The following is a 26,255-nucleotide window of genomic DNA, read 5'->3' as shown; positions in this document are numbered from 1 at the left end:
TAATGGTAAATGTGTGGCTTTCAGTTGAGAACTACCCAGCCCTGGCACTGTGAAGAAACATTGTTGATATACTTGAGTTTCACTGAGGTTCCAGATCAAAAAAGTTCAAGTTCCATTTTAGCTGATGCGATTTGTACTGCAATCATACCAATCTCAATCAGCATTAACCCTACAGTTTGCTTTCAAAATTTGTGCTGACCCACTTGATCCTTATCAATGACTGAAGCCACAATGTCTGTCACATGCTATATGTCTGAAGGCTACAGGCTCAACATGCAAGTTCAATATGATTGACTAAATAATTGGAAAGAAATTTCCATCATCATCATGTTAAAGATTAGTATGGCTTTGCACATTGAGACCTTGAGATCCAATTTAATAGATCAATCTTCCTCTTCCAGATCTGAGTCTTTTCCCCCTGTATACAATCTCCTTCAGAATTAGCTTTTATTTTGATTCTTTTGTCTACAGCAAACTGTCTTCTTAAAACACTCTCTCATCACCTTCATACTCACCTCCATCAAGTGCAAGGAGAACAGAGAATCTGTTGTCATAAAAGTTGAAACCACCCAATCAGCTATTAATTTTTTTCTCGGCTCAGGTCCTGTCCTCCTCTCCTTCAAGTCTGCTGTCATCACCCCTCTCCACAAAAAAAACAATTGTTGACTCCTCTATTCCTGCAAACTACAGCCCCATCTCCAACCTCCCATTCCTCTCCAAGGTCCTTGAATATGCCCAACTTTCCCAAAACTCCATTTTTGAATCTCTCCAATCATTTCTCTGTCCCGTCACAGTGCTAAAATGACTTTTATTAAAGTCACAAATGACATCCTATGCGACTGTGATAAAGTTAACCTTTCCCTCCTCACCCTTCTCAATCTGTCTGTAGCCTTTAACATAATTGACCACACCATCCTCCTCCAATGGCTCTCCAGTGCCATCCAGTTGGGCAGGGCTGCTTTCACCTGGTTCCATTCTTATCTATTTGTAGCCAGCGAATCACCTGTAAAGGTTTCTCTTCCTGCTCTCACACCTCTAGCGTCCTCCAAGAATCTATCCTTAATCACCTCCTATTTCTCATCGACAGTTTTGGCAACATCATCCTAGAACACAGCATCAGTTTCCATATGTGCGCTGATGACACCCAGCTCAACTCCACCACAACCTCTCTTGACCCCTTTGCTATCTCTAAATTGTCACACTGCCTGTCTAACATACAGAAGTGGCAAGCATTTCCTCCACTACATATCAGGATGACCGAAGCCCCACTCCAAACACTGTTCCCTAGGCACCAATTCCATTCTTCTCCCTGGCTACTATCTGAGACTGAATCAGACTATTTGAAACCTTGGTATCATATTTGACGCCAAAGTGAGCTTCCAATCACATTTCCATGCCGTCATGAAAACCATTTATTTCCACCTATGAGGATGATGGAAGTGGAGGCGAAGAATGTTTTCAAAAGGAAATTGGATGGGCACCTGGGTTGCACACTACGTTGCAGTGAAAGAGTTGGGAAATGAGACTTACTGGACTGCTCCACCGAGAGTTGACATGGACTCATTGGGCCGAATGGCCTTCTGTGTGTAATGACTCTGACTCACTAGACTCTAGACAGACATATCTGCCAGCTAGTGAGTTTCAGTGGTTCCTATTACCATCTTTTCTAAGATTTGTAACAAGTCTAAGCAATCTCTTTTAGAGAGTTGTGGTATTATCTTATTTAGACAAGATTTATTATTTCCTGGATGAACCCAAAAAAGCTGAATTATGCACAAGGTGATGACTTGTGATTAATGTGATCTTGTGCTAACATAGATTCCTTTTTAAGCTCTTGGATTTTCTTACTATCACTACTGCCATGCCCATCAAATTCCAATTCAGAAAAGAACTTCTGACAGAGTTAACCAACCAAAGCTGACATGCACCTTTACAGTCTGGCGTGACTCTTGAACAAGAGCCAAGGTTCCAGCAGTCACTTTCAAACAATATTACTGGTCTTCAGGAAAGCCTCAATATTTACTGGGTCATAATGTGAGCAGATTGTTTTTCCGCACAGTCATCACCTCAAGTCATGAAGCTAGTATGGTAAGTAAATACTGCTGGGTAAAAGGCCCTCTCTAAGTTAATTGCAAGTTCACATAGCTACTATTTCTGCCTATTATCCAACATTTGATGCTAGCAAGTACACTTAGTCCTCAGGCTTTGCTTTTGAACTTATAGATTGCGTAACCTTAATCTTCTTATCATTTCACTTGCCATTGTTTAACATAAAGGGTTAATGAAACAATGCATTCATACCAGACCCACCTCATTTGGAATGAAAACAGCATCGTTCATAAGCCCCATCTTTGTTTTGTCTCCAACGCATCTCACATTTCTTCCACTGAAAATGTTCCTCATAATTGTAAAAGTATCGGTTGCGCGAATTGGAAATTAATCTTTTATGTAAATAGCACGATGGAGCTTTGTGAATAGAGACAATTGTTTTTTTCCCCCTAGGAACAACGCTTTAGGTAAAACTATCACCAAGCAATAATTAGCAAACTGTGTGGCAACCTACTTCCTTACAATACTTCCTGGCAGAACAATATTTTTAAAAATTCATTCTGGGGATATCGGTGTTTCCAGCAAGGTCAGCAGTTATTTCCCATTCTGAAGTCCCCTTGAGAAGGCGACAGTGAGCCATTTTTTTGCACTGTTGCAACCCATGTTATGAATGTTCTCCCACAATGTTGTTAGGCAGTGTATCCCAGAACTTGACACAGCAATGGTGAAGGGATGCTGATATATAAAGAAGTAGGGATGGTGTATGAATTGAAGAGGAACTTGGAAATGATGGTGTTCCCAACATCTGCTGCCTTTGTCCTTCTCGGTCAGGGGTTGGCAACTTGTGCCTCTTTAAGAATTCGTGTGTGGCTCAAGATCTTGTGCAATTTGTGAACTTCTTAAAGAGGTTAACTGTCAATATTTGGAGTGGCATGCAAAAATGAAAGATGTTAACATTTATGAGCCTAAGTAAATGTTGTTTAGTTATCTCAGTAAACCTGAATGAGTTGATGATCATTAAATAGTTTGTTTTGTTTTTTAACTTTTTCAGAGTTGACCAATTAAACTAAACTAGCAAAATGAGGGATAAAATAAACACAGCCCCTAAATTAGGCAAAACCAAAGATAAAATTTAAAGAAAACTTACAAACATCAAACCAAAATGCGATTAGGGGGTCAATAAAACACCCCAGTCCCCGTGGTGCCCACCGAGCACAGAAGACACAGCGTGGTCCCTCTCCAGGGACACCTGGCCACAAACGTAGCTGCGGAAGATGGGCAGATATTTTGTTTTTTACATTCTGTCAGTAGCAGAAGTGTTAACCAGTCTTTAATTCAAAGTAGGAAAAGATTCAATGATTTCATATTTTTTATCAAGATGAATGTTACCACCAACCCTTAGGTCAGCCCTCTGGGTATTCACCCTTCTGGTGGCACACCATCTGAAGAGCCTCACGGTGCATGCTGCTCCTGAACATGTGAGGGGTTTATGCCTAGGGCGCGTACTGACCCCTCAGAATGATGCAGAGCCCTGGTGCTGCTGGGAACATGTAATCAATGAAACAAGCAGCTTCTAATTAATTGTAACAGATGCGATTGACCACAGAGGCCAACAAATCCTTATATCACTCTTTGATGCCCATACAGGAGAAATGGACATTTTAAAAATTCATTTACAGCATGTGTGCATCGCTAGCTAGGCCAGCATTTATTCCCCATCCCTAATTGCCCTTGAGAAGGTGGTGGTGAGCTGTCTCCTTGAACCACTGCAATCCATGTGGTGTAGGTACACCCACAGTGCTGTTAGGATGGGAGTTCCAGGATTTTGTCGAAACGACAGTGAATGAACAGCAATAGATTTCCAAGTCAGAATGGCGAGTACTTTGGAGGGGAACATGCAGATGGTGGTGTTCCCATCTATCTGCTGCCCTTGTCCTAGATGTGGGTTTGGAAGGTGTAATGTAAGGAGCCTTGGTGAAGTACTGCAGTGCATTTTGTAGATGGTACACACTGCTGCTACTGTGCGTTGGTGGTGGAGCGAGTGAATGTTTGTGGAAGAGATGACAATCAATCAGGCTGCTTTGTCCTGTCAAATATAATCCCCAGGAAAGGGTACTGATGGAGAGGTGCTGTGCTTCGACATGATCACACCAATGGGGGAATCAGGTAATGGAAATAACTAGGATCATGGACGAGGAGGAAATTGGCTCTGGTGAAATGGGCACTCATGGTGGAAATAGTGATTACAGAGGGAAATGCATTGCTTAAGCAGGTGCAGTGTACTCCATCCTGTCTGATAGCATGTCAAACACTGAGTTGCATTGAGCATAGCTGTGTCTCCTACCCTCCTACATTAGCTCTCGTTCTGTCTTCTTGTGTCTCCTCCAGGTGCAGACGTCCACCCCACGGCACCATCTTTCTCTCCCTCCACCATCCCAGAAGACCAGCACAGACCCAAAGAACATCATCACATATCATAAGCGCACTGCTCATCAACACAGATACTCTCACCTCGGTGAGTCCTGGGGCAAGTGGCACTGGGTGAAACATGGCACCAGCATGCAGGAGGAGGTGCCAGAGGCAGCCATGTCAGTTTCACACAGAGGAGGGAGAACAGAGATAAATCTGCTCAGTTGGGCACAGATGCAGAGGCAAAGGTGTCACTGGAATGGAGCCTGTACCTATAATAGCCACAGGAGATGTGCTCCCACATTCGGAGCCCCTTAGATTCAGAACTGGGAATGCCATTGAACGTCAAGGGGCAATGGGTAGGTTGTCTCTTGTTGAAGATGCTCATTGCAATTAAATTCAATTCAATCTCAATTCATCGTCTGAATGAAAATTAATTTTGAGTACAATTGTTCATTCATTTAAAAATTACATTAAAATGAATAATAATAATCAAAAGAAAGAAAATTACCCTACTTTAATTTTAATTAAAATGGATGTTAAAAACTATTGCATTGCAGTTAAATAATCAGTCAGAGAGTCCCACCCTGAGTTCATATCCTCATCCATACATCAAACTCCTGTTAAGAGCTCTTACAGAGAAGGGCACAAACAAGTTCAGGAGTGACTTGTCCTGCACCAGGGGATTGTGGCCTTTTCCCTGGATGTATCCAACAGTACTACTGAGACAAGGGTGATTCTCATTGTTCATGAGACTTTACTTTCATCAAAATTCTTCAAGAGCAGATTTCATGAAGAAAGACCTACTCATCAATACCCTTCCTGCCTGGTTCAATAATCTCTGTACACATAAAGAACCTGCTTTCCTAACACAACAGCACCAGGCAAGGTATCTAAAAAGGGTAGCACTCTCAACTCCAACCATACATAAGAGTTCCATGATTGTGGGATCTACCCAAAAGAATTTTATCTTTCTGAGATAGTATAATCATGTTTGTCTTTGACCACCACATCTCTACACTGTTATCACAATTCAACTTATCATCTACTTTGATACTTAGATACTTGTAGCTGGTGGCTATTTCAATATCTATATCATGAATCTTAACTGGAGCAATATCATTAATTGTTTCTTATAGTCAATAACTAGCTCTTTCATCTTGTTCTCATTCAGTTTAACAGAATTGCCATTGCACCATTTTATGAACCTCACCACCAAGTTCCTATAGTTTCCTTCATTATTCCTGATGAGACCCTCAGTGCCGTATCATGAGAATACTTCAGGATCATTATGTCATTCTACTCTGATCGACAATTATTCTTAACCAGGATGAAAAGTAAAGCTTACAGTACACAGCCCTGAGGAAATTCAGCAGTTGTTAACACGAGCTCTGAGTATATCCCGGAAACGAACACCCGTTGTGTCCTTTTGTGAAGGAAATCACTCATTCAAAGTGGGAGAGTAAGATTACTGTCAAAGTTTTTCAATTTCTCAATAAGTTTGAACAGTTGCATGGCATTAAAAGCTGAAGAGAAATCAACAAAGGTAACACAAGCATAGTTGCCTAATCTATCCATGTGCTGTTGGGTCAGATGGACCAAGGTCAGAACAGCATCGTCCATTGACTTATGAGGTTGATAGGCAAACTGTAATTGATCCAGAGAGAATCTAAAAAACACTTCGACACAATGAGCTCAAAGCGCTTTTTGACTATCAATGTAAGATAATCATTCAGCTTAGCAGGCCGTGACTTCTTAGCAACCAGAACAATGATGGCTGATTTCCAAAAGCAAGGAAGAGCCTGCACATCAAACAATTTATGAAAGAGGGAAAGGAACTGCCAAATGATGAGCACATTCCTTAAGAATTTTTCCACTGATTTGATCTGGACGTATGCTTTTTCACTTACTTGAATTGCTTCTCTACCTCACAATTGTTGATAGTGATTCATGAAGCCTGTGGCAGAATCACAGTTCCTCAAATTCATCATTTTCAAACCGGCTAAAAATGTTCAATTCATTTGCAACATCACCATGATTGTTTGTGGACAAAAAGGGGTTATTTCTTTCATTCGATTTGAAGCCTGACATTTTATGCATAAACTTCCATCTCTGGGACTATTGGTCCTAAAACAATTATTCAGCTTGTCTCAATACATTTCTTTTGCATTTTAACTTTCCTTTCTCAACTTGATTTTTAGTTCACCAAGTTTGTCTTTGTCCCCAACACTAAATGCAATTTGTCTTTCCTTTGTTATTATTTTCAAGTCCTTTGTAATGCATGGTTTCTCTTTCGGATAGATCTTAAATTGTTTTAGTTTGGACATGAAGCTGTTCACAAAAGATAATATGATAATTTATAGTATCTGTGGTCCTATTTATGTCATCATCTTCCATAAAAATATCCCAATTCGTGTTATCAAAGCAAGTTTGCAGACCTTGAATGGTCACCTTATTTCCAAACTATAACAACATTCCTGACAGGTTTGACAGTTTGCGGTTTTGTTAATATTTAGGGAAAAGATGCACAACATTATGATCTGAATCTCCAATCCTTGGTCAAATCAGAGACATGTAAGAGTCAGGATTGGAGCAAAAATATTGATCCAGTATCTTGTCCATACGAGTTGGCTTGTCAACATGCCTAGGGCAGAATTTCACCCTTGTCAGGCAGGGTTGGCAGGGGCGGTCGGGAAGCCGATCGCTGCCCGGGATCAGGGACGGAAGGCACTTTCACGCTGGCAGGCCAACTAAGGCCTGCCAGGCATGAAACACAAGTGAGAGTGCTTAGTGCTGCCTGTGCGGGGTGAGGGTGGGGGGAGTGCGAGCCGGGCAAGTGTGACATTCGTGCAAGCACACGAGCACGTGCTTCATAACCAGCCTCAGGGAGATAACGTGTTATAAAACAAAATAATAAAGGAAATAAAAATGTAATGAAACATGTCTGCTCATGTGTCTCTGTCACATGAGCAGGGACATATTATTAATTAAATTTTAAAACTTTTCTTTTTATTTGCTTTTGGAAACTCATACCACCGAGGATGAGGTTTCCAAAAAATTGGCCTTTTTGCCTGCCCGCCAACCATAAGGTTGGATGGGCAGCGAAAAATTTAAGTCAACTGATTATTTAGCGGCCTTAACAGGTCTTTTAATTGTCCATGGGTGCACGCTTGGCCAATGTCAACTCGCATCATTTCACATTCAAGTGGGTCCAGTGCGCACCCGCCCACTGAGAGTGTCCCTCAAATCCAAGTCACGGTGATTAATATCACCTAGGATAACCTACGATGAATCTGGAAAGGGAGCAGCCTTTCTTTGGACTTTTTCATAAATGACTCCAGTCACCTCCTTTGCTTTAGTATCTTGTGGAATATATGACAGAATAATGTGTAGTTGATTGAATTCAATGCGGCAGAGAGAAGAGTCTAAAAGCCACACATAGTAGTTCAAGTTAGCAAGGCAAATACGTTTCTTAACCTGAAAATTTCAGCACCCAAGTTTATTCACAAACATACATACCCACTCCCCATTATTTATTTGTAGTAGCAGAGGATCCGTCCTCGTGTACTAGATCAAATCCATCAATATCAATTGCATTGCCTGGAACGTCCGAAGTTAACCAGGTTTTGGTGAAACAGAGCACACTTGACTCCCTGAATTCTGACAAAAATCTTGTGCAGGTGTGAACCATCAGCCTTATTTCTCATTGACCTTATGTGACTAAGGGATTTTCCCAAACAATATTATCTTTATCTGAAAGCGCAGGGTGTTAAACACTTTATTGCTGCCAGTTTGAAGATATATGTTCTCAACTGTCCCTTGGTATACCTCCTAGTTGAAAGCAAAGGTTGAATAATGCAGATAAAATGACATTACTAACTGTAGCAGAACATTCTTCATTCTTTAAATGAAATTCAGCCCTCATTCACAAAGATTCATCCTTGTCGTTATTTATATATTTGTTCATAGGATGTGGGCTTTGCTGACTAGGTCAGCATTATTGCCCATCACTAATTGCCCTTGAAAAGGTGGTGGCCAGCCACTGTTTTGAACCGCTGCAGCCCAGGTGTTGTAGGAACACTCCCAGTGCTGTTAGGGAGGGAGTTCCAGGATTTTGACCCAGCGATAGTGATGAAACAGCGACATGCTTCCATGTCAGGATGATTAGTGGCTTTGTGGGGAACTTCCAGGTGGTGGTGCGCCCATGCATCTGCTGCCCTTGTCCTTCTAGGTGGTAGAGGTCGTGAGCTTGGAAGGTGCTGTCTAAGAAGCCTAGGTGGGTGCTGCAGTGAATCTTGTAGCTAGATGGTACACACCGCTGCCACTGTGCTTTGGTGGTGGAGGGAGTGAATGTTTAAGGTGGTGGATGGGGTACCAATCAAGCCACTGCGTTGTCCTGGATAGTGTTGAGCTTCTTGAGTGTTCTGGGAGCTGCATTCATCCAGGCAAGTAGGGAGTATTCCATCACACTTCTGACTTGTGTCTTGTGGACAGGCTTTGAGGAATCAGGAGGTGAGTTACTCTCTGCAGGATTCCCAGTCTCTGACCTGTTCTTGTAGCAACAGCGTTTATATGGCTGGCCCAGTTCAGTTTCTATTCAATGGTAACCCCCAGGATGTTGATGGTGGGGGATTCAGCAATGGTAAAGCTGTTAAATGTCAAGGGGAGATGGCTTAATTCACTCTTGTTGGAGACTGTCATTGCCCAGGACTTGTGTGGTGTGAATGTTACTTGCCACTTGTCAGCCCAAGCCTGGATATTGTCCAGATATTGCTGCATATGGACATGGACTACTTCAGTATCCGAGGAATCCTGAATGGTGCTGATCAGTAAGCAATCATCTGCGAACTTTCCACTTTTGACCTTATGACAGAAGGAAGGTTGTTGATGAAACAGCTGAAGATGGTTGAGTCTAACAAAGATATATCCCAGTGAGGAAAAAGGATTCAAGGAAGGGGATAAACCAACCATGGTTAACCAAGGAAGGTAAGGATAGTATCAAATTAAAAGAAAAGGCATACAATTAGTGAAGATTAGTGGCAAGCCAGCAGATTGGGAAAGTTTTAAAAACTAACAAAAGAATACCAAAAAAAAAATAAAGAGGGAAAAAATAAACTTTGAGGGTAAACTAGCAAGTAATATAAAAACGGACAGTAAGAATTTCTTTAAATATATAAAAAGGAAGAGAGAGACCAAAGTACACATAGGCCCCTTAGAGAATGAGGCTGGGGAAATAATAATGGGGTACCAGGAAATGGAAGAGGAGTTGAATAAATACTTCGCTTCAGTCTTCACAGTGGAAGACACTAATAGCAGTCCAAAAATACTAAATAATCAAGAGGAAAAAGAGGGGGAGGAAATAAATACAATAACTATCACTAGAGAAAAAGTACCAGGGAAATTAATGGCATTAAAGGCCAATAAGTCCCCTGGGCATGATGGATTGCATCCTAGGATATTAAAGGGTGTAGCCACAGAGGTAATGGATGCACTAATAGTAATCTTCCAAGAATCCTTAGATTCTGGAAAAGTCCCAGTGGATTAGAAAACTGTCCCTATTCAAAAAGGGAGGGAGACAAAAAACAGGTAACTAAAGGCCAGTTAACTAACATCCGTCATTGGGAAAATGTTAGCATCTATTATAAAGGATGTAAAAGCAGAACATTTAGAATTACATAATCTAATCAAGCAGAGTCAGCATGGTTTCATGAAGGGGAAATCATGCCTGACAAATTTACTAGAACGCTTTGAGGAGGTAACTAGCAGGATAGATAAAGGGGAACCAGTAGATGTAATATATTTGGATTTCCAAAAGGCTTTTTATAAGGTACCGAACATAAGACTACTTAATAAGATACGAGCCCATGGTTTTGGGGGTACTACATTAGCATGTATAGAAGATTGGCTAACTAATAGAAGACAGAGAGTTGGGTTATGGAGGGCATTTTCAGGACAGCAACCTGTAAATAGTGGAGTGCCACGGGGATCAGTGCTAGGGCCACAATTATTTACAATATATATTAATGACTCAGATGAGGGAAGTGAATCTACTATCACCAAATTTGCAGATAATACAAAAATAGGTGGGAAGGCAAGTGGTGAGGATGACACAAGGAGTCTACAGGGGGATATAGTCAGGTTAAGTGAGGGGGCAAAAAAGTGGCAGATGGAATATAACGTGGGAAAATGTGAGTTTATGTAATTTGGCGGAAGGATTGAGGAGCTGAATGTTATTTAAATAAAGAAAGACTGCAGAATGCTGCAGCACAGAGAGACTTGGGAGTCCTTGTGGATGAATCCCAAAAAGCTAACATACAAGTTCAACAGGGAATAGGGAAGGCAAATGGGATGTTTTCCTTTATTTCAAAGGGAATGGAATATGGAACTCCTGCTAAAACTATACAAGGCACTAGTTAGACCACACCTAGAATATTGTGAACAGTCTGGTCCCCTTATCTAAGGAAAGATATACTAGCCTTGGAGGCAGTCCAGAGAAGGTTCACTAGGTTGATGCCAGGAATGGAGGGATTTTCATATGAGGAGAGGTCGAGTAGGTTGGCTCTGTATTCATTGGAATTTAGAAGAATGCGAGGTGACCTTATTGAGACATATAAGATTCTTAGGGAGCTTGACAGGGTTGATGCTGAGAGGTTGTTTCTCCTTGTGGAAAAGTCAAGGACCAGAGGGCATAATCTCTGAGTAAGAGGTCATCCATTTAAAACAGAGATGAGGAGGAATTTCTTCTCTCAGAGGGTAGTTAATGTGAGGAATTCTTTACCACAGGGGGCTGTAGAAGCTGGGTTATTAAGTACATTCAAGGCAGAGATAGACAGATTTTTAATCAATAAGCGAATCAAGTTATGGGGAAAAGGCAGGAAAGTGGAGTTGAAAATTATCAGATCAGCCATGATCTCAATGAATGGTGGAGCAGACTTGATGGGCCAAATGGCCTACTTCTGCTCCTACGCCTTATGGACTTATGATCTTAGAACAGTACCCTCAGGAACTCCTACAGTGATATACAGAAACTGAGATGATTGGCCTCCAACAAACACAACCATTTTCCTTTGTGCTAGGCATGACTCCAACCAGTGGAGAGTTTTTCCCCTGATTTCCATTGGCTTCAGTTTTGCTAAGGCTCCTTGATGCCACACTCGGTCAAATACTCCTTTGATGTCAAGGGCAGTCACTCTCACCTCACCTAGGAAGTTCAGCTCTTTTGTTTGTGCTTGAACCAAGGCTGTAATGAGGTCAGGAGCTGAATGTTCCTGGCGTAATGAAAACTGGGCATCAGTGAGCAGGTTATTGCTGAGTAAGTGCCGCTTGATGGCACTGTCAATGACATCTTCCATCACTTTACTGATGATTGAGAATAGATTGATATGGCGATAATTGGCCTGGTTGGATTTGTCCTGCTTTTTGTGTACAGGACATACCTGACAATTTTCCACATTGCTGGTATATGCCAGTGTTGTAGCTGTACTGGAACAGCTTGCCTAGGGGCACGGCAAGTTCTGGAGGAAAAATCTTCCGTACTATTGCTGGAATGTTGTCAGGGCCAATAACATTTGCAGCATACAGTGCCTTCAGCTGTTTTTTGATATCATGTGGAGTGAATCGAATTGGCTGAAGACTGACATCTGTGATGCTGTGGACCTCAGGAGAGCCCAAGATGGATCATCCACTCGGCGCTTCTGGCTGAAGGTAGCTGAAAATGCTTTAGCCTTATCTTTTGCACTGATGTGCTGTGTTCCCTCATTGCAGAGGATGGGGATATCTGTGGAGGCTCCTCCTCCTATTAGTCTACCACCATTGACAACTGGGTTTGGCATGATTATAGAGCTTAGATCTGAGCCATTCGCTGTGGAATTGCTTAGCTTTGTCTATCACATGCTGCTTCCACCGTTTGGCATGCAAGTAGTCCTGTGTTGTAACTTCACCAGGTTGACACCTCGTTGTTAGGTATGCCTGGTGTTGCTAATGACATACCCTCCTGCACTTTTCTTTGAACCAGTGTTTATCCTCCATCTTAAAAGCAAAATACTGCAGATGCTGGAAATCTGATTATGGAGTTCAGATGAAGAGTCATACAGACTCGAAACATTAAGTCTGTCTTCCCCTCCACAGATGCTGTCAGACCTTCTGAGCTTTTCCAGCTATTTTTGTTTTTATTTATTCTCCATCTTGATGGTAATAGTAGAGTGGGGGATGTACTGGGCCATGAGGCAACAGATTATGGCTGAATACAATTCTACTGCTGCTGATGGCCCACTGCATCTCATGGATGCCCAGTTTTGAACTGCCAAATTTGTCCGCAATCTATCCCATCTAGAACATTGATAATGCCACACAAAATGATGGAGGGTATCCTCAATGCAAAGAGAGGACTTCATCTCCACAAGGGCTGTGTGGTCACTCCTACCAAGACTTTCATGGAGAGATGCATTTGTGACGGTCAGATTGGTCAGGATGAGGTCGAGTAGTTTTGTCCCTCTTATTGGTTCCCTCATCACCTGCCACAGACCCAATCTAGCAGCTATGTCCTTTAGGACTCAACCAGCTTGGTCAATAGTGGTGCTACCGAGCCACTGTTTGTGATGGACATTGAATTCCTCACACAGAGTGCTATCAGTGTTATCACTTTAGTAGGAAAAACAGAAATGCAGAGTATTTTTTAAATGGGGAGGGATTGGGGAGTTTTGATGGCCAAAGGGACCTGGGTGTTCTTGTTCACTGAGTCATGAAAGCTAATATGCAGGTGCAACAAGCAATTAGGAAAGCAAATGGTATGTTTGCCTTTATTGCAAATATAAGAAACACAAGAAATAAGAACAGGATTAGGCCATTCGGCCCCCCGAGCCTGCCCCGCCATTCAATAAGATCATGGCTGATCTGCGTGTGTTTCGAATTCCATATTCCCATCTAACTTGATGAAACCATACCTGGAGTATTGTATTCATTTCTGGTCTCCTTACTTGAGGAATGTCACAAAGCTATCATATTTTTCGTAATATTATTGTGGGATATTGTAAAGTAGGCTTTTAGGTGTGCGTGTGGTTTTGCCTGTGCGACTGATTTAATTAAATTAGAGATGGATAGACTGCAAGGTTGAAATTATCAAAAGAGTTAGGTGAAGAAAGGGCATTTTAAATGCAGATGAGTGAGCTTGGGTAAAGTCTCAGCAGATAAGGTGTGAATGAAATTTGTATTTTAAGATAAGTGTAGAGGTGTTTGGTTTTCAAAGAGACATGATAAGGTTTTTACAACTGGCAAGATAAATAAGGTAAGGTTATTATGTTGATTTTTTCCAAAAGTGCTGGCCATAATGACACCATCAAAGATGTTTATATTTCAGAAAAGTAAGGTCCAAAGACATGGGGGAACAATGGGATTCACAGACTTTAGAGGAAGAAATATATTTAAAGAAGGATGGAAAGCTGTATGAGGTGTGGCCGTGTGAGATCTGAGAGGTACGCTGTGTGAAACAGTCTTAGGGAAAAGCCACTAGCCACTTTGCAGAAGTCTGCAGTTCCAGTAATCAAAGTTGTGTTAAAAGCCGCTGGAATTCTACTATCGAGTGGATGCCTGTGGTAACTTTTCTTGATTGTCTCTATAAATTTAAAATCTACTTTGGACTGTTGCCTTAAAGAGGGTGTATAGCTGGGAAACTGGTTACTTAGGAATTTTGGTATTTGTTATAATATTAAGTAACTGCGTAACTATAATCTTGTGTATGTATTTTATTCTTTTCTTTTATTAATAAATGTTTTAATTTAACTTTTGAAATATCTAAAGGTGTTAGTGGACTCATTACTTCTGAATTCAGTGTGCAACCCTTCTCGAAGTAAATACAAATCACAAATCTGTTGGGATAGCGTGGCTAAATTAACCTTGTGAATTTGGTCAGCTTGGCAAATTCCACCTGCCATATCATAAAAGGGAGGATATACTGGCCATAGAGGGAGTGTAACGAAAGTTCACCAGATTACTCCCTGGGATAGTGGAATTGTCCTATGACATGAGATTGAGGAGACTAGGCCTGTATTCTCTACAGTTTAGAAGAATGAGAGATGATCTCAATGAAGGGTACAAAATTCTTACAGGGCTCAACATGGTAAATGCAGGAAGGATATTTCTCCCGGTTGGGGCATCTGGAACCAGGGCACACTGTCTCAGAATAAGAGGTAGGCCATTTAGGACTGAGATGAGGAAGAATCTCTTCAGTCAGAAGGTAGTGAAACTTTGGAATTCTCTACCAAAGAGAGCTGTGGAAGCTCAGTCATTGAGTATTTCCAAAGCAGAGGTTGATAGACTTCTAGATACCAATGACATAGAGGGATGCTAGTCAGTGACAATAGCACAATGCCGCCATACCCCATTATAGGAGTTGAAGAACAAATTTGGTAGTGAAATGCTGTAAATTTAAAACAATTTAGCTCACTCTGGACACCAAGAGGTCGTAAAGAAGCAGTCATTGTCAGCAACAGAATGAGAAGCGAAAATATTGAGTTAGAAATATTGGACATTAATGAATAGGCAAATACCACCCCAGACACCTTTACCTTACATTACACATTTACTCCTTTTAAATTTCCCAGTGAGGTTTAATAAGAATTGTCTTAACTTCTGTTGTTAAGGAATGTTGGCAAAACTCCCCCTTAAATTTGGCAATGTACGAATGCTTCAGGAGTGATCTGTTCTATTAGTGTAATCAAATAAAGAATGAATTAAATAAAGGATATGTCAATGCTTTGAAGTTAGCAATGACAGCTGTTTTGCAAGTCTGAAAGACTCATAACTCATGGTCATTTCAGGTATATGAAAGTAGATTTATGCCTTCACAGCCTGGGTGGTAATCCTGGGGGTCTGCCTAAGAAGAAGAAAAGTTAAATGGTGGAACAGATCACGCAAACATTGTAAAACATGCCTGATTTTCATTGTAGGTGGTGAAGATGAAAATGTACACAATAGTCTGTTCCATGGATTCCATATTGCCACCTAGCAACCAGCAATGCCTCCATTTTATTCAGGTGCTGACTATGTGAGGCAGAACACAGTCAATCCAGCAACTGACAACGGGATTTATCACCCACTGCGCCTCAACATCTTGGAATTCCCTTCCAAAATCCCTCCATCTTGCCATAATGTGTAGAAATTTGACTTGATACCAGAAATGCATTACTATAATTAATAAAATTAAAAAGTGAATTAGTTGACCCTGCCAGTTCTCTCTGGATGTCTCGTTTCTTCATGTTTTTCTTATAATTCTTAGCAGTAAATAAACATTGGCTATCCCAAACGACCTTAGAGGGATCTAGTTTGAAATAATTAGTAATAATAAATAACAAATAATGACAAGAACAATTGAGATTTTTAAAATTCTCATCTTTGTTTTCAAATTGCTTCATTCCTCCCTAACTATGTAATCTCCACTAGCCCTACAACCCTCTGAGGTATTAGCGCTCCTCTACTTCTGGACACTTGAGATCCTCGATTTTAATTGCTCCACCAATGGTGGCCATGTCTTTGGTTGCCAATGCCCTAAGCTTTGGAATTCCCTCGTTAAACTTCTCCACCACAATACTTCTCTTAATCACTCCCTCCATGGCCCAGCATCTGTTTCCTTGCTCTCTGAGACATATGGGCATAGAGTACAAAGGCAAAGAAGTTAAGATAAACCTGTACAAAACATTGGTTCACTCTCAACTGGAGTATTGAGTCCAGTTTGGGACATTAATTTTAGGAAGGATGTAAAGGCATAAAAGAAGGAGCAGAAAAGGTTCATGAAAATTGTTCCAGGAATGAGGAACTCCTGTTACTTAGAAAGATTGGAGAAGGAGATTTGGCCAAGGTATTCAAATCATGAGGGGACTGGACAGAGTAGATAGGGAGAAACTGTTCCAATTGGTGGAAGGGTTGAGAATTAAAGGTCACAGATTTAGGGTAATTGGTAAAAGAAGCAATGATGAAATGAGGTAACCTTTTTACCAAGGGACAGGTTAGGACCTGCGCTGCCTGAGAGTGTGGTGGAGGCAGATTCAATCATGACATTCAAGAGGGAATTTGATCATTGGGCGGAATTTCCCATGCCCATTGGCTCCGGGCATTTTCGGCAGCGTGAGCGGACAATATGGTGAGAAGGCCAAAAGTCAGTTTCACGACGTCGTGAAACCAGTTTGCAACCATCTGCTCAGCCTGTCGATGATGGGCCGTGTTTCCTGCCTTTGGACATCAGGAACCTCATTGTGATACATGTGCATATTATTATAAGGTTAGCCCGCACAAGTTGATCTGTGCAAGTGGCCTGAAGATGGGGAGCGCTGAGGAAACAGCCTCCAGAGGATATGAGAGGGTTTGTGTGAAAGAGTGAGCGTTGACGTCCCTTGATCTGGCAGTGAGTGAGAGGCCAGTGCATGTGTGATGGGCTTGAGTGTCTAAGTTTAGAGTTATGAGATGGTTGCCTTAACCTGATAGCATGGATGAGATCATTTGTCCTCCATCTGCATTGGATGGCCAACCACTTCTGTGCAGCATTGGCACTGATTACCACTGCCATCACCTACCAAGCCAGAGTGCTAATGCTGCTGTTCCTCCTGTGCCCAGAGCGGGGATAGAGGACATCACAGTGGGCCTCCACAACATCCAAAAGGCGCTCGAGGGATGCATCACTAAACTTGGGGCCCATGTCTTATTTGCAGAAGTCCTGGGCTGGAAGCACTGAGAGGTATGTGCGCATCTGGACTTCAAATATGGCACCTGGTGTGATGAAGCGGCGAGGTGATAGCATGGCAGGCGAATCAGAGCCTCCCCAACATTGAAACAGCAGGATTAGGACGATTTGGCATGAGAAGCCGCAATTGCGGCCGATGGGTAAAACATCATTCTTCCCATCCACTACCACACTTAGTGCAAATCTGGGACAGTTCCACCCATTATCTAAAAAGGAAATATTTTCAAAGCTGGGGGTAAACGAGGTGACTTGTTGCTGCAGACAGCCTGCACAGACACAGTGGGCTGAATGGCCTCCTTGTGGGCTATAACCATTCCAAGATTCAATGTTTCTTTCTGATTTGTATGCAGCGCCTTTGGGTGTTGCTGACAGCAATCAGCCTGTCACCTATCTCCTTGCAGGCATTTTGGACCACTCTTTTCTGAAAAGGCTCCCATACTGTCATACTGCCTGAGGAAGCACGCCTTTATTGTGCTGGAAACAGTCTGAGTTGCAGCCTAGAATGTGGAAATCTGGGCATGCATGGACAAGAACCTTTGGAATACTGAAGACTTAATCCCTTTCCCTTGGCTTGTAGGTAAGATTGCAGTCATTAAATTTCTGTCAGTATTGACTGCTCCCGCAAGCAGTCCACTCCGCTGAAGGATTCTGCACAAATTAACTACTTGATGCTACTACTGATTATGAGAGAAAAGTGGGTGGGATCTTTCATGTCTAAGAAATTGCAAATACCTGCTAAAACTATGTCAATTTGCAATTTAACTCACACACAGAACAAAGTCCACATCCAGTTCTTATCATCCAAGATACTCCTCTTGGACTTGAAGCATTGCGAGATAACACCTGGCAGTCTACCTGGCTCAACGTTGACCTAAATGAATTTCGAGGTCAACCTCGTTTAAGTATTTTTGCCGGTATCCTGATGGTGCTTTGGCAACTCAGCACAAGGCAGAGAAATGGGTTGGATTAGGTGGCAATTGGGTGTTGTTGCAATATTGCAACGCCTACAGCAGCTCAATGGAGCAGGTATCACTCTCACTCTTTCCCAGAGAAAGATATCGATTAGTGATATTATGTAGATCATTGCTCACTACCATCAGGCATTTGCAGCAGCCTTTTAAATTTTCTTGTAACGTTGTCTAGCAAAACTAGTTGTCTGTTAGTTGTTGGTGTAAATAATGTCCAGCAAGGCTGATAATGATGTGAAATGTGAAATTAGATGTTACCCTGTCATTATGGTCTCCTTTCAAGGCACTTGCTCAGATGTCAGCAATTGCTTCTTGTGTCCAGTAAAAGTGATGTCCAAAACCAAAATGGATATGAAGGTGATTAGGAGTGTTGCCAAATTCTTCACTTCACAATTCCAGTGTTGCTGGGACACAAAGGAAATAAACCTGCCTCCTGTCCCCTCTCTTCCTCTTTGAAACCTATTGAGGGAAGTGAGTTATTCTAAATGGTGAAAAGCTAGAAACAGTGGTGGTCCAAAGAGATATGTGGGTCCATGTACTTAGATTATTAAAATGTCATGAACAGGTACAGAAAATAATCAGAAAGGCAAATAGAATACTGGCCTTTATATCTAAAGACTCAAGGGGAGTCGTGCTTCACTTATACAAAATCCTGGTTAGACCATACCTGGAGTACTGGGAGCTCTGTGCACCTCACATTAGGAAGGATTTATTAGCCTTGGAGGGTGTGCAGCATAGATTTACCAGAATGACACCTGACTTCCAAGGGTTAAATTACAGGAGAGATTACATAAACCAAGGTGTGTTCCTTGGAATTTAGAAGGTTGAATGATGATTTGATCAAAGTTTTCAAGATATTAAAGGGAACAGATAGGGTAGATAAAGAGAAACTATTTCTGCTGGTTGGGGTGACTCGAACTGGGGGGGCATAGTCTAAAAAATTAGAGCCAGACCTTTCAGGAGTGAAATTAGTAAACACTTGTACCTACAAAGGGTAGTAAAAATTGGAACTCTCTTCCACAAATAGCAACTGATGTTATGGATTTAGGTTACGGATCAGCCATGACCTCACTGAATGGACCAGGACTGAGGGATCAAATGACCTACTCCTGTTATGTTTCTATGTTGGCCTAAGAAAGGTGCCTTGGGTCTGTATAGCCTGTGAGGTGGGCATAGTTTTTTATAGGATTACGCGCTGTCTTCTGAGAGTCACTGCTCCCTGAGGCCCCGACGTTACTTTTACTGCTATTCCTCTTCAGCCACCCAGAAAAGACTGGCAATAATGACACCTATTATTGGAGAAAATTGAGGGTTGGATGATTGGAGAAAGGTTTCTGAGGTAAAGTGAGGTAAAAAGTATCTGAGAAATAATGTGGAAGTTGGAGGTGGAAGGGATGGAAGTTATATTAAACCTTCTCAGGGCCCTAGGCCCCATCTGGACTACTGCATTAAGTCCTAGGCACTGCACCAAAAAGAAGAGGGCTTCCAGCACAAATTCACCAGAAAAATACTGAAGCTAAAAGGTTTAAATTATGAGGAGAGGTTTCACAGACTTGTATTCCCTTGAATGTAGAAGATTAGGAGGTGATGTAACAAAGGAGTTCATAAAAAAACAAAAAATGCTGGAAAAACTCAACAGGTCTGACCGCATCTGTGGAGAGAAAGGCGGGGTTCATGTTTCAAGTCTCTCAAAACTCAAAGACTCTGTCTTTCCCTCCACAGATGCTGTCAGACCTGCTAAGTTTTTCCAGCATTTTTTGTTTTTGTTTCAGATTTCCAGCATCCGCAATATTTTGCCTTTATTATAAAGGAGTTGATAGGGTAGAGAGAAAATATTTCCCCTTGGTGGGTGTGTCCAGCACGAGGGGGCATAATCTTAAAATTAGAGCATATACAACATCAGTGAGTCTGTGAGTCATCAACAATGTTTCCTCTAAACTGTGCATGTGCAGAGCCATTAAGGTACTGTGCAGGTCATTCACAATCCATCCTTTTTAAGTTACTGTATATACACAATGCCATAAAAAAAATTTAAAGGCACAGCACATCAAAATAAATAGGCCATCTAACAAAGAACATTTAGAGATCATTGGTCACCAATCCTTCCAGGCTTTGCTGGTGGTTCAAGCTGGTTATGTCATTCACTTCCACTTGTTAAAATCATGTTGCAGGGCTGATTACATCATTGTACCATGACTTCTGAACATAAAGTAGGTCCCGGCCCGCCTGGAGGGGATCCCCCCTTTTCTGACTTTTCTAAGAAGTAAAAGTGCCGATAGGTGGTAACATGCTGAGAATGCAATGTCAACGACCTCCATCCAGCATTTCTATCACCTTCCTACTACGTTCACAAATGCATGATCAATATTAGAATCCATTCTACCACTGAAAGCCGTTTTCCAAATTTTTTGGCACTCAAGCTCAAATTTTAACCCAGTCTGCTCAGTCAACTGAAACTACGCCAGGAAAGCTGATCCTTGAAAATTGGCTAGTGCAGTCATGGGATGGGCAAGAGTCCAAGAGGAATAACCCACTCCCAACATCTAATTCAGAAGATCATCAAATACTCAAAGCAAAGATTTCACGCTGTCTCAGGTCTCTATCCCAGGCAGCTCTAGATAGAAGTCTTGAGTTCCCATAGAACTTGTATCAATTGCACACAAAACTCCTAAAGCCTGAACCGGCATAGTTGAAGAATTTCCAAATTCTTGGAGATCTGTGACTTGTCTATAGGCAATCCAATTCAATTTCCACCAAATGTTTCTTCACACCCAACAGGCAGTAGATTTAGCTTTTGATTTGGGCAACGCCTGATAATGTTACCTTGCCTTTGGTTCTCCCTTTAGGCATTCATTACGCAAAACAAAACAGAAACGTTTCACAAAAGGATGTGATGCATTAATTGAGCTTTTAATTAGGTGAAATGGCCCATATTTGATTCATGGCTTTTGAATACATTCACAAAGAGCAATTAATGAAGTTTCATAAAGTTATGACTGTTTTTCAGGAATTTGTACCTGATTTGCACATTTGTGTGTTTTCTATTGCTTAATTATGTGGCAGAGCAGTTTCAACATGCACACTGTGATATTCAGATATGCACTTAACAGATGCCTTTTTGGAGTAGAAGCAGCTCAAATTGTTGTTCTTGCTCTACAGGAAATGGGTAATGGTCCTGAATATTTATTTGATGCCACCCACAAGCATTCCTTTGCTAGAAGCTGACTTGCCTGCCTGGTGTTTCCAGCTTTTCTCTGTTTCTGGTTTCAGATTTCCAGCGCTTCCATCTTTTGCTTTCTATTTCAAAAATTATTCCTTGCCTGCCCCTGCTGCTGTTGCTCTCAGACTTGGAATGGTTCAGGCAGCATTAATTGGTGAACAAAGCTCTCTTGAGCAAACATGACACCTGTTAGCTGTTGTGTACAATTGTGGCTGATTTTGCTGATGCCTCCTGGAAATATTATTTCTTTCTATGGGCGGTAAGCTGCATTTGTCTGCATTAAATTTGATCCACGATTCTGCTCACATACTTATTTTGTAACCCATTTTGGAAAATCTTGAACAAAAACAAAAATACCTGGAAAACCTCAGCAGGTCTGGCAGCATCTGTAGAGAGGAACACAGTTAACGTTTTGAGTCCGCATGACTCTTCAACAGAACTAAGGAAAAATAGAAAAGAGGTGAAATATAAGCTGGTTTAAGGTGGGTGGGGGTGGGGGTGGGACAAGAATAGCTGGATAGAGGACCAGTGATAGGTGGAGGTAACCAAAAGATGTCACAGACAAAAGGACAAAGAGGTGTTGAAGGTGGTGATATTATCTAAAGGAATGTGCTAATTAAGGGTGGCAAGCAGGACAAGCAAGGTACAGATAGCCATAGTGGGGGTGGGGTGAAGGAATTGGAAAAGGCTAAAAGGTAGAGATAAAACAATGGATGGAAATACATTTAAAAATAATGGAAATAGGTGGGAAAAGAAAAATCTATATAAATTATTGGAAAAATCAAAAAGGAGGGGGAAAATTGGAAAGGGGGTGGGGATGGAGGAGAGAGTTCATGATCTAAAATTGTTGAACTCAATATTCAGTCCGGAAGGCTGTAAAGTGCCTAGTCGGAAGATGAGGTGCTGTTCCTCCAGTTTGCGTTGAGCTTCACTGGAACAATGCAGCAAGCCAAGGATGGACATGAGGGCATGAGAGCAGGGTGGAGTGTTGAAATGGCAAGCGACAGGGAGGTCTGGGTTATGCTTGCAGACAGTCCGAAGGTGTTCTGCAAAGCAGTCACCCAGTCTGCGTTTGGTCTCTCCAATATAGAGGAAACCGCATTGGGAGCAACGAATGCAGTAGACTAAATTGAGGGAAGTGCAAGTGACATGCTGCTTCACTTGAAATGAGTGTTTGGGCCCTTGGACGGTGAGGAGAGGGGAAGTAAAGGGGCAGGTGTTGCATCTTCTGCGGTTACATGGGAAGATGCCGTGGGAGGGGGTTGAGGTGTAGGGGGTGATGGAGGAGTGGACCAGGATGTCACGGAGGGAACGATCCCTACGGAATGCCACCGGGGGGAGTGAAGGGAAGATGTGTCTGGTGGTGGCATCATGCTGGAGTTGGTGGAAATGGCGGATGATGATCCTTTGAATGCGGAGGCTGGTGGGGTGATAAGTGAGCTGATAAGTGATAACTGAACTCCCTCTTGCAAATCCACAGTATTTCAAATTTGACCACTTTGCAATGAGTTTCTGAATCCCAGGTCATTAATGTAAAATAAAAAGTGTGGTTGTGAAGATGGCAATCAGTACTTCATCCCAACCCCGACATAACTCTTCCTAATGAGCATAAATTGCTTTCGACCCTTCAGCCAGTTATTTATCCATTTTCGGAGTTTGCCCTGAATTTCCACAGTTCTTGAATTAAATTAGGTGTTTATGTGAAACTTTGTCCTTTTGGAAGTCTAAGTATATGGGAGCCTGAATTTAATAGTGCCCTATACCAGGGGCAGAATAGTAGGCAGCAATGTTCAATCTAAGTTGCGTTGGTGTGCAGCCTTGCAGGGAATAACAGACTGTGTACAAGCAACACTCAATTCAAAATGCAGGCATGCACAGCAATATTAAAGGGAATGTGCATTACAACAGGCAGGATGCACACAGCAAGCAAAAATTAGAAAGAACATTGTTTGGCAGGTTTACTCCAGGAGATGACCTTCCTAAATTAATCTCAGGTCCCATTGGAATAAGTTGTGGGCACCAATTGGTGTCCTGGCTCTGATCACGCATTCATTATCCCCTTTGGGTATAGGCCGAGCTGGTTTGCAGGTAAATTCATTGACAAGAAATGGAAGGAGAAATGGGCCAGCAGCAATCCAGTAGTGTTTCTGTGGAGGCATATCTGCTCTTTTGGGTCCCACATTAAAGTACCTTTTAAAAACTTTTGGGGGGCATTTTCCCAGCATCATGGATGCAGGTTTGGAGGAGAGGCAGCCAGAAAAATGGCAAAAAATATGTCAGTCTGTCTCTGACTGTTCCTGTCTTCTTGCACTTCTACCAGAGAAGGCTTCTGCGCAGTGGTGGCAACCTGTCGGGCAGCAGCAGAAAGCAAAATAAGGTCGCCAAGGAGGTAATCAATGGGAATTTTTGCTACCTTCCCAATCTTCCCAGAGGGAAATAGGACCCTCCTCCCATTGTGCAGGACTCGGCAGCTCACTGCATGAGAGTGCAAAGTGGGAGGTCCCAGCTGCTTGGTATTTTCATACAATCTGACCTTTGCTTGCTAAAAGTAGAAAGGCAGTGATGATCCCCAGGCACAGGCCTGTCATTGTAGTATCTCTCCTGGATTCTGCTGCCAATCGGTGTGATCTGGTCAAAGAAAAGCCATGAGGTGCCTTTGTCTCACTTTCCTTATGTTGCTCCCTCTTGTCTCAGTCACTGTAGCTGCACTCCTGCTGCAGCTACAGTGAAGGCTGCCAGCCTCTCTCGCATCTCGGTTCCAGATTGGCACTTCCACCTCCCCAGCCTACCTGCTGTCCCAGAATTCCCCTGCTACAGTGAATGGGATGGGGACCTGAAAATGGTCCTGACACCGGAATATTAAAAATGAGTCAGAGCTCAGGTAAAATAGAGGAAAGTTGAATGGCGTGGAGTGGGATATTTAGCACAGAGCTGGGACACAAGTCCTGAGGCCCATACAAAAAATTCTGAAGTAGGGCCAGGATGGAAGGCCTGAGGCAGAACCTTTATTGTGTGTTGAAGCAGTCCGTGCCCAAATGCAGCAAGACCTGGACAATATCCAGGCTTGGGCTGACAAGTGGCAAGTAACATTCATGCCACACAAATGTCAGGCAGTGACCATCTCCAACAAAAGTGAATATAACCATTGCTCCTTGATGTTCAATGGCATTACCATCACTGAATCCCCCACTATCAACATCCAGGGGGTTATCATTGACCAGAAACAGAACTAGACCAGCCATATAAATACTGTGGCTATAAGAGCAGGTCAGAGGCTGGGAATCGTGCGACGGGTAACTCACCTCCAGACACCCCAAAGCCTGTCCACCATCTACAAGGCTCAAGTCAGGAGTATGATAGATACTCCTCACTTGCCTGGATGAGTGAAGCTGCAACTCACTCAAGAAACTTGACACTATCCAGGACAAAGCTGCCCACTTGATTGGCACCACATCCACAAACATTCACTTCCTCCACCACCGATGCACAGTGGCAGCAGTGTGTACCATCTACAAGATGCACCACAGAAACTCACTAAGGCTCCTTCGACAGCATCTTCTAAACCCATGACCACTACCATCTAGAAGATCATGGAGAACAGAGACATGGGAACACCACCACCTGGAAGTTCCCCTCCAAGCCACTGACCATCTAGACTTGGAAATATATCGCCGTTCCTTCACTGTCTCTGGGTCAAAGTTCTGGAACTCCCTTCCTAATAGCACTGTGGGTGTACCTACACAACATGGACTGCAGTAGTTCAAGAAAGCAGCTCACTACCACCTTCTCAAGGGCAATTAAGGATGGGCAATAAATGCTGGCCCAGCCAGCGAAGCCCACATCTCATGAATGAATGAAAAAAAACCACAAGCATGGTGGGGGAAAGTTTGGAGTGAAGCAAGATGGGGCAGAAACTGGAGCAATAAACTGGTCGGGATGCAAAATGTGAGATGGTGATGGCAAAACTGCTGGAGCCAGGACAAGGCCTACAATCCAAGGTAGCATCAGAGGGACAGAAAAGTTGATTGTATGAGTCTGAGAAACGAACTGCTGCCAATTGAAAGAGAATAATAGAAATGCGGGAAGAAATTTAAAAAAACTTAGAATCATGTGAAGATTAAATTTGCAGGAAATTCCAAAGTAGAGTCTGCCACAGCTACAGAAAAAACAGAATATTGGCTAAACAGCTGACAGATGAAAGCAGGAACAATATATCACTGTCTGCTGAATGGAGTCCCAGAACGGCATTGTGGTGGGTGGGTGCTGGAGTGTTTCATCAATTGTATTTTAATTTGGTTTAAGTCTCCTTTAAATTTGCAGTTGAAGTTGCAGATTATTGGTGATGCCCCTTTAAGAAGGGGCACTTGTTGCATTTTTAATTGATAACGCCTGTCAAGCATTAAAATAATAGAGGTAGAAACCAATCCGGTTGGAAACCGTCCCCCTGGTTTACGTTTTCCTTTCAAGTTTTGTTTTGGTGCTGTACATTAGTGGTGCCTCAGTGGCAAATTAAGTCAGAGAGTTGAAATATTAGGTTGACCTGTTTATTTTTCCTCACTACACCTTTTGATAGTGGCTAATGGTGGAGGTGCATTTCAAACAAAGAACCAATAATGTCAGTTTGCACATGAACTAAACCAGAATACTGAAACCTTTGGTATTTCATATTAGAATCTGTAACTAGAGCCATTAAGAATCACAGCCTTGACTCTTGCAATTTTTTTTTATTATTCATTCACAGGATGTGGGCTTCACTGGCTGGGCCAGCATTTTTATTGCCCATCCCTAGTTGCCCTTGAGAAGGTGGTGGTGAGCTGCCTTCTTGAACCACTGCAGTCCATGTGCTGTAGGTACACCCACAGTGCTGTTAGGAAGGGAA

Source organism: Carcharodon carcharias, chromosome 1 (genome assembly GCF_017639515.1).
Source record: "Carcharodon carcharias isolate sCarCar2 chromosome 1, sCarCar2.pri, whole genome shotgun sequence".
NCBI lineage: Eukaryota > Metazoa > Chordata > Chondrichthyes > Lamniformes > Lamnidae > Carcharodon > Carcharodon carcharias.
This window is presented reverse-complemented; position numbering follows the sequence as displayed.